The following is an 8,468-nucleotide window of genomic DNA, read 5'->3' as shown; positions in this document are numbered from 1 at the left end:
CAGGCTGCAGCTGGAGCAGAGCCCACGGGGCAGATCCCAGTGCAGAGGGAGAGGGGCTACAAGGGAGAAACCCCCCAGCTCCCTCCACTCCCTGCCAAAATCTCCCTCTGGGGTCTGCAGGGGGGTTATGGAATGCAGGGCTCACCCTCCTTGAAGGGTTTGTCCATGAAGGACCAGCCCTGGCTTCAGGTAGGGCTTCAAAAAGGGGACTTGAGATTTCTTGGGCTGATCAAGCTCCCAGGTCTGCCAGGGGAATGGCCAAGCAGGAGGGGCCAAACCACTGCTCAGGTGGAAGTGAGTGAGCACCAGGTGACACAAGTTGCTCCAGGATAATGAAATATCCTTTTCATTTTTAATTTTCTTCCTAATTTATAATTTTCATCCTTTATATTTTCACTGGGCTGCTCCCAGTGAAAATGATGTTTCCCCAGCCCTCTGGAGACCTTGGAAAAAGCCAAGGGGCACCACATGGATGGAGGGTGAGCCAGCTGATAAAGCCTACTTGGATTTCTTTAAAAGCCTTTTACAGAATCCTTATCAAAAGTTTTAAGGAAATTGAGAAAACAGAGGACAAAGGTCCTGGCATGGACTGGTGGTTGGCAGCAGGGAGAGGAGAAGAGGTGGAGGTCAGTGGTGAGCTCTGATGGGGGAGATCTCCCACAGCCCCCGTGGGCTCCGTGCTGGGACCTGGGCAGATCCACACACTCGTGGACTGGGAGAAGCCCTGAGCAGCAAACCCCAACATCCTCTGGTGATGAAAAGTTCCTCAGAGCATGGAGGAGAAGAGCAAACCGTGCCTGGCTGCAGGAGGATGTCACAAATCTGTGTGAACAGGCCATGAAATGGGAGAGCAAATCTGACGTTGACAAGTTTACAGTGGGACAGCTGCTGCCAAACCCGGGGGGCCCAGGCTCACCAGCACCCTTGGGAATGAGGCAATTCCATGAAAGGATGCGAGTGCTTCTGCCACTGGAGCAGAAATTCCCACGCTGTCTCCAGCAGGAGCTGACACCACATCAAGCCCCTGGAGCAGGAACCCCCGGCCACCCCCACAGCAGCAGCTCTTGCCACACACGCAGGGCCTGAGCTCGCGTTTGCCAAAATCCCGTGGGGATCGGCTTCCTCGGCCTTATTTTTATTCTGCTCTCGGGGTTGAGCTCAGATGATGTGAAATATGTGTGGCAAATCCACTCCCCACATCACATCTCCTGTGTGGAGCTGCTGGGCTCAGACAACAACTTCCCTGTCTGCAGCTGGTTTATTTACGGAGGCAGATCCGTCTGGAATCTGCTGCTGCTGCTGCCTGAAAAATCAGCTCTATCACCTCTGCCCTGCCCCTTCTTTAGGGATAGAATAATAAACCCTTGTGCTGCCTTAATAAAGAAGGAAAGAGGATCACATTTTAGTTTCCCCAGTTTCTCACTGCTGGGAATTTTAGGCTGTGCCTGATCTGTTGTTCCTCTGCCTCTGAGTCTGAAGGAGTTCAGGCATCTCCCACCTCTGGTGGGGCTGCAAACCTGATTTTGGGGCTTCTGCAGAAGTTCCTTTCCATAACCCCATCTCCAGGCCTCACTTCCCAAGGCTGACTTCTGCCCTGGGTTATTTGGAAGCTCTCGTCTCCTGAGGAGCTCAGCCTGCTCAGGCTGTGCAGACACAGATTGTGCTGTGCTGGCAAAACCCACTGATAAGGAATTTAATATGAAAGGCTGCTCAGAGAGGAGAGGAGTGAGATTGTGTCAGTTGATATTCCCAAGAGCTGGAGCCCATGACTGTGCACAGGCACTGCTTCTGTCTGATGTGGCAGTTCTGCCCTTCCAATCAGGATTTTTCCTTGCTGAAAGCTCAGTCAGGAGACATCAGGTTCTTCTGCCCCAGCCCCCAAGTCCTGTTACTTTCCTCCCAGTAGCTGCTTCCCAGAGCAGTGATCTCTGGGCTTTTCTCAGTTTTCTCCGAGCTCCAAGGACCTTCCCCCAGGCAGGGAATTGCTGGTTCTGGTCTCTGTAATGGAAGCACAGGCTGGAGATGAACAATTACAGCACAAATCAGCCTTGTCCAAACCTCTGGCCATTTTCTGGGTCATTTTATGGAGGTAGAAGATGAAAGACTGGAAATGAGGTGGGACTCAGAGACACAGAGACGACACCACCATCACCAGGACTTCCTCTCCTCCCCAGACATTTTGCAGATTGTTCAGTGTTGGCCTCAATCTGTGCTTGTGACCTCAATGTTTCCCAGCCTGTATAGAGGGGGATGTGTGGAGGACAGGGGTTCATTTAACAAAGGTTAATGAAGTTTAAATTTCCTCTTGAAATTTGGTTAATTTTGCAAACTGAGGGTGTGGTGCTGCTACAGCTCCAGCAGGGACAGTCTGGAGTGAGGCTCTTGGAAGTTAAATGGGATCAGAGATCCTTATCTGCAGCAGCTGGACACTTCAGCATCACTCCTGACAAAGCCACATCACAATCCACTGCTCTGTCTTGGACATCTGTGCTGTTTCCCCCTTGGAAAGCCTTGGGAATTCTGGAGCAGGAACACGAAGGTCACCAGTGCAAGTGAGAGGTTTTGCCACCGCCTTCAGCTTCACCTCTGTGGATTTTACAGATTTCCAGCCCCAGGGCCAAGAATTTTCTGCATTGCCCAAGGATTGCTGAGCTCTTCATCCCCCTCTGGCTCTCATTCCTCGCTGGTTTGGATGTGCAGGAAAGCAGGCACATTGCCAGATGCCAGAGGAGGTTCTAGCACAAAGCCTGCCTTCCTGCATTGCTTAATTGCATTTGTTGCATTGCTGGTATTTATGTCTTTTTTTCCTGTGGGGCTGTATTTGAGCTGTCAGTGGTTCTGTGCTCTCCCAGAGCTTCCATCTGAGCCCAACAAGCTGAATTATTGGAGAATTTAACTGAGGAGAGCAGTGATACTGCCAGGGATCAGCATGGGAGTTCCACCAGGCTCTGCTTTGGGTGATTCCCACTGTTGGGTCTGATTTGTGACCCAGCAAAATGACAGTGGCAATGTTTGTTCTTTGCTCCCTGAAATGCTGTGGTTTTCAGGGCTGAAGTGGCACAGCTGAGAGGCTGCTGCTGGAGCAGTCACACCACAACAGGGGTGCAAATCCTTATTTTTATGCACCTCCAGTAGAAAACTCTGATATACTGCACCCCTTATCCTGAAGATAGGGAAGGACATTTTTTTGCCCTCTCTCATGATTACCATTACATCAGGACTGAGCCTCAATAAACTGATTTTTCTCCCGCGGCCCACAGGGTCTGGCCTGGCTCACAAATGGTTACACTCCTGCAGCTCAGCAGCTCATCTGTAATTAAGGGCATCTGTCAATAAAACATCTTCCTCTCCCAAGGCTGACAGGTGCTGGGGCTGCCTGAGCTGGGTTTTATTCCCAAGAGCTCCAAAGGCGCTGCTGGTCCCTCCTGGACACCAGGAGACCTCCGAGGCTCCCCAGGGCTGGTGGCCTTGGGCTGAGGGCCTGGGGCTGTGAAATGCAGGTTTCCAGCACAATCCCTCTGCTCCTGGGCACTGGCATACTCAGAAATACCAATTTCTTTATGTTTCACAAGTGTTCCTGAAAATTCCTGGAAAGGCGGCTTGAGCTGTGCCCTCAGATCTCCTCAGGCCTGCACGGCACCGGCAGCTCCACGTGGTTTTCAGAGCAAGCTGGATTTTCCTCTTCTGCTAATCTGAAACGGGTCAAGGGTAAAATTTCCACCGATTTTGTATCCAAGGAGGGCTCCAGGGAGAAGTTACAGCAGCTTTAAGAGAGGCAGCTGCATTCCAGAAATAACTGCTGCTCCCTCAGCACAGGGAACAAACCGGGCACCCTCAGAGCTACGTGTTTATTCCAAACAGCACACCAGCTTCATTTGTTCTCCCAGGACTTGAGGAAACTCCTCCTGGCTTCCAAGAAAACTTTACAAGGGTACTTTTAAAGGAAGGCAGGAACTTTAAGGCAGTGGTGGCCACTGGGCTGTCACAAGCACCAGCAGGCTGGGAGAGCCTGGGGGAGCCAGTCCAAAGTTCCAGCTTCATTTTAAGGCCAGAAGGAACCCCCTGCCTTGTAATATTGCATTAACTATGTAAATTTTCCCTTCTAATTACATCTTTTCACTTCTAGAAGGATATAAAATAGTGTCAAGTATGGCTACAAGAGTGAAACGAGTTTTTTCTTCCTCATGCATCAGATCAAAAATGCTGCTGAGATTTTGTGGCATTCTTATAATTAAGAGGATGCAGCTTCTGAGGTCGTGGTGGAATCATTAGCAGGGTTTATTCATGCAGAGTTTTACAGAGTCCATCACATTGTCCAGCCTTTTTGTGTGAGCTGAGGTGACCACAGGGCAAGGTGCCTGGGTCACACCTCTGCAGTCACCACGAGAAGGGAGAGAAAAGCAGCAGAGATTCCCAGGATGGGGCAGAGATCAAACAGAAGCTGCAATCTGTGTGCTGTGGGTCAGGACCATGAGGACACAACTCTCCTGGTGCTCACTGGTGCCAGAGGCCTCTGCAGCAGCTCCAGCTCCATTCCAGCCCAGCTCTCAGCACCACAAGGCTCTGCACCAAGCTTAAAACATCCAAGTACTCCACAACACACTGACATTGGGAAACACGGTGGAGTTTCACTCAGGAAATCAAGGACACAACCCTTCCAGCATTTCCCATTCACCACTCCATCACTTCTCATTACCAGCAGCATTTATTTCTCACCAAAGTGCTCCCAGCACCAGCAGACATTTAAACCATATTATTTTTCAAGTCAAGGTCTGAACACAGCCTGTATCAAACTGCTCCATTATTGCCTTCTGCCAGGCAGTCTCTCATGGCTCAGCCATGTGTTCCCAGGCTCCAAGCCCAGCTGCTCTGGGAAGCCACGCTCCAAGCACATGTTCCTGCATGGGATGTTCATTATTATTTTCAGCTTTATTTTATTGGTGCACGTCCTCGCTGTGTGCCCCCAAAGGGCTGCTTTCAGCAGGGTTTGTGGAAAGTTGTTTGATTGGCTTCGAGCTTCTTTGTGAGTTTATCCAATGCCAAGCTCAGGCACTGAACCCATGCCAGGTAATTCATCATTTCTTCTTAAAAGCTACAGACAGAATCCTGCTCTTAGCTTGTCAGATAAAGGCCTGAGAATTGCCTTTCAGCCCACCTAATGAGGGTTTGTGTTTTTCTACGCTTGGGAGGATGGATGGTCTTAATTTCTGGTTTCTTTCAAAGAGAGCAATTTTCTTCCACAAAAAAGACCAGGAATAATAGACACAATGTGGCTTATTCTGAGTCACCCTTTAACCATTTGTACTTATATTTTCTCTTTGTGCATCTACCCTGAAACTCAGAGTCCTCTTCAGCTGCTGCTGTACATTTTCCCCTGCCATGAGACATTTCTGAGCCTGAGGGTTTAATGCACAGCCAGCATCCTCTCCTGGACTTGCTGACAGTCTCCACAAGTACTTCCCTCAAATTTGAGGTGTTCCAGATGGGGTTTTTCTATTCCAGCTCTGCAGGAGTTGCCTGTTGGATGTGAGGAAGCTGAGACTCGCTGCACAAGGGGCTGTGCAGGGCCAGAGCTCCTCCTTTGGTGTGCAGAAATCCCCCAGGGGCCAACCCAGGGCACCACGATGGGAGATCTCCAGGAGGAGTCTCCCAATCACTCTGGCACTGCCCAAACTGAACAATTCTACACAAATATTCCTGGGTATCACAGGGGTTCTCAGTGGCCAAATGCTAAATCCAAAGCTCTGTTCTCTGTCATTCTTGCCTCCTCCACATCCACCCCACTCTTGTGGCAGTTTGAGCCCAGCTGGGAGCTCAGCCTGGGGAGTGCTCAGTCCTGCAGTCCATCATTTTCAGCCTTGAGGTGGCATCCAAAGGGCTCCCCAGGGGAGGATGAAGCAGCAGCTTGGGCTGGGGAAGAGGGAATAATCCATCCTGATATCCTGACAGGAATGAGCTGAAGGAGAGTAAATTCCAGCTTTGGGTTCACCTTGTGGTGGTGGTTTTGTGTCTCTGATGAGTTTTGGTGCAGTTTGGAAAGAGAATTGAAAATCCTTGGAGCAGCCTGTTCCAGCACTGTCGGTGCCGTTTCACAGCAGAATTATGAGAGAATTATGATCTGAAATGTCTGCAGAGGCAAAAGATGCCAAATTTCAGAGGCTCCATAGCTCAGGGGTTAGAGCACTGGTCTAGTAAACCAGGGGTCGTGAGTTCAAATCTCACTGGAGCCTGGGGAGGGTCTGCACCTCCTGCAAAGACCTCGCTGCTTTATCTTCCTGTTTATTCCCAAAGGGCTCCTCACGGTGCTTTTTGGAGCATCCAGCCTAAGTGAAATTCAGCCATCCCCCAACCAAACAACAGGCGAAGGGAAGCAGAGAAACCAGCAGTGGTCAGAGTTGTACCCTTGAAATATTTTTAATGCAGTCAGAGAAGGGGAACAGGCAGTAACGGGACTTGGAGCCTTCTGGACCCTGCAGACTCTGTGAGGGTCACTGATGGACAAAGCTGGAATGGCTGCCAGGTATTTACAGCCAGAGCTGCTTCATCTCTTCAGACATCAGCAGGACGATCAAATTATGGCTCCAGAGCTCAGTAATTGCAGAGCTGGCTGAAAACATTATAAATATGGTTTGTAGGGGAGCAGTAACATCTACAGAACCCTGCTGGGGGGACTGGAAAGTGATAATTTCTAAGAATAAAGTAATGAGTAGGAATTAACCTATTTTGCATCTTGAATTCCATGAATTGATGTCCAGATTTATGAGATTTTCTCCTGTGCCTTTGCACATTTCTTTCCCCTGTTTGTTTCCAAGTAGGCTCCCTATACTGAGTCCAAATGAGCCAAACCAGTGATGGAAAAGGTAATTTCTGAATTTCAAAAGGGCCTTTTTCATCTTAGGGAAGGAAGGCTCAAAAGCCTGAAAGATTTTTGTCCTGTGGAGAGGGACACAGGGTGGCATGAGGGACATGGGGCTTTCTTTGCCTCTCCCCAGGCTGGTTCTTCCCAGCTCTGTTGTCCCAGAAAAGTGAGCTTTGGAGGATTCATGTATTTCCTTCCCATGGGAAGTGACCTGCAGGAATTTCCCTGCTGTCCTCTGAATATATCCCAATAAGGACAAAGAAACAGAAGCCAGCAGGGTTCCCATTAATCTGCAATTAATAAACAAGCACAAGTTCCTGTTATTTTAACTCCAGGTCCTGGAAAATGGGCAGATGGGCTTTACTAAAAGGGAAATTATCTGTTGTGGCTCTACCTGGCTTCCCCCTGTCCCTCATTCCAGCTTTATCTTTTTATTTGGCTTTCAGAGGAGACCACAGAGCAAGACCCAAAAAGATCTTTGTGGTTCAAGTTCACTTTTGCAATCAGGCTGTGGGTTCAGCTTAGCTGAGCCTGGCGGGGATGGAAATGATCCTCTGAAAAATTAATGTCTTTCCTTTCTGTGCAAAGAGGACAAATGTTCAGGATGTGTTTTACTGAATTCTTAATCTCTGCAGTAGCTGATATTAATGCCAGAGCTCCTCTCCCAGTGACCCTGCTGCAATGCAGAGCCCAAACTCTCTGATGCTGCTTGTTGAACACCGGCCTGGGGCAGATGTGACTTTTACCAGGGGACCTGGCCCTGGAGTCCCTTTGTGTCCATCAGCCATCATCTCCTCTTTCAAAGGCAGAGCTTGACTAGAGGGGGGAAGAGGGCAAGGTGGTTTATATCCAAATGCTGAAGCCCAGCTGAATGTGGGAGTCAGGGGGGAACCTCTTCATTGTCCCCCAGGGAATGGGCACGGCCCTGAGGCTGCCAGGGCTCCAGGAGGGCTTGGACAGCGCTGCCAGGGATGCCCAGGGTGGGATGTTGGGGGGTCTGTGCAGGGCCAGGGGTTCCTCAGTGATCCCTGGGGTCCATCCCAGCTCAAGAGATTACAGGATTCAGTGATTCCATGGTCTTTGTTACCTGTGAGAGAGATCCCATGGACAGGTAACAGCACTGGGAAAATGTCTCAAAGCCATTGGGGAGCTTTTCAAGACTCTTCCTCAGCATGCAGTGTGCTGTGCACAGCTCCCTGTGCAGGAAAACCTGCAGCTCCCAGCCCCTCCTGACTGTGCTGCTCACCCTTAAAATTCCCACATCTTGTCTTTGCCACAGCAGGGCCCTCAGGGTTTAATGCTGGCATTATGATTCTCCTGGACTCAGCCAGGGAGATCCCACTAACTGCTCAGGGCAGCTGGAATATAAGTAAACATCCTCATTCCTGCAGGCTGTAACTCCATGAAAAACCTGGGAAAGAGCATGAGATTGTTGTAGTTACTACAACAAATTTAACCAAACTATAAAAAGCAGTCAGTGCCAACTGAAGGCAGCTTTAAAAAACCAGCCATGCCCAGTTTCACCCGGGCACCCTGCCACACAAATGGAACTGAAGGGCAGATCCAGGATCCTGGCAGGAGGAATGGCACAGGAATGGCACAGGAATGG

The 8,468-nt window shown here is 49.8% G+C and overlaps 1 non-coding gene across 1 annotated transcript; it reads left to right on the top strand.

Moving 5' to 3' along the window:
- Nucleotides 1–6,157: 6,157 nt before the first annotated feature.
- Nucleotides 6,158–6,230, top strand: TRNAT-AGU. The gene has a single exon. It is a non-coding gene; the product is annotated as a tRNA-Thr (tRNA).
- Nucleotides 6,231–8,468: the final 2,238 nt, after the last annotated feature.

This window comes from Parus major, chromosome 17 (assembly GCF_001522545.3).
Source record: "Parus major isolate Abel chromosome 17, Parus_major1.1, whole genome shotgun sequence".
Taxonomy (NCBI): Eukaryota; Metazoa; Chordata; class Aves; order Passeriformes; family Paridae; genus Parus; species Parus major.
The sequence above is the reverse complement of the archived record's forward strand: the minus strand, read 5'-3'. Positions and strand labels throughout refer to the sequence as shown.